Consider the following 1097-nt stretch of genomic DNA (forward strand, 5'->3'; position numbering starts at 1 on the left):
TATATGTTATTAAAATGGTTTGGCTAATTCAATGTATATTCTATATTAAGTTTAGGGCAGTGATAAATCGACTCCCCATGTGTCTTTCTCTCTCCTCTGGGGTTTAACATTTTGGGGTTTAACATTTTGAAAAAAACATACATGGTCTGTAGATACATGCCACATATCTATGACAAGAGGGAAAAAACAGTCGAAATACTGTAAAATAACTGCAATGACATGATGAAAATACTATTCACAAGTTAATTTTTAAGAGTGAAATTAATTTCTAACAATTTGACAACTACCGGAAAAATTGATAAAATGCCCTTCAAATTTTGAAATAGACTTTTCCCAAGAATCCCAATCCAAACCACATAAAACTAATTTCAGCGGAAAACTTTTTTCATCGGGAATACTCTCATAGGATGATCCCAACCCTCCCATCTATAGACGTTTCTATAATGTGCAGTCCCTATATATATTAGAGGGTTAGGATCATCCTATGGAAATGATTTTTCAAAAAGTCATTTCCACAGTCCAATATGTTTCAAAAAGTACAGTGGGCCCCGTTCATATCGGATAATCCAATCTGTTCATCTGTTGGGCCACATTTCAGACCACATAAAACTAATTTCAGCGGAAAACTTTTTTCATCGGGAATACTCTCCTAGGATGATCCCAACCCTCTGATTCTATAATGTGCAGTCCCTATATAGATTAGAGGGTTAGGATCATCCTATGGAAATGATTTTTCAAAAAGTCATTTCCATAGTCCAACATGTTTCAAAAAGTACAGTGGGCCCCACTCATATAGGATAATCCTCATAAATCATCTTCACAAGATGATACTAACCCTCCGATCTATAGAGGTTTTCATAATGTGCACTCCCTCTATAGATCAGAGGGTTAGGATCATAGGGTGTTTGTGGCCCAACAAATGTACAGTTTGGATCATCCTATGAAGTGGGCCCCACACTAGTTCTTGAAAAATACTAGACTTCACGGACAAAGACCATATAAAGTCTCAATTTTGATACTGTACAGTGTACAGGGAGACATCAGTAATTTGGCAAACAGCTACACGATCCCCAAACCTACCAATAGAGTCCACAGCC

The sequence above is a fragment of the Tasmannia lanceolata genome, unplaced genomic scaffold (assembly GCF_043159265.1).
Source record: "Tasmannia lanceolata isolate RefF3 unplaced genomic scaffold, GAP_Taslan_0.1 ptg000004l, whole genome shotgun sequence".
NCBI lineage: Eukaryota > Viridiplantae > Streptophyta > Magnoliopsida > Canellales > Winteraceae > Tasmannia > Tasmannia lanceolata.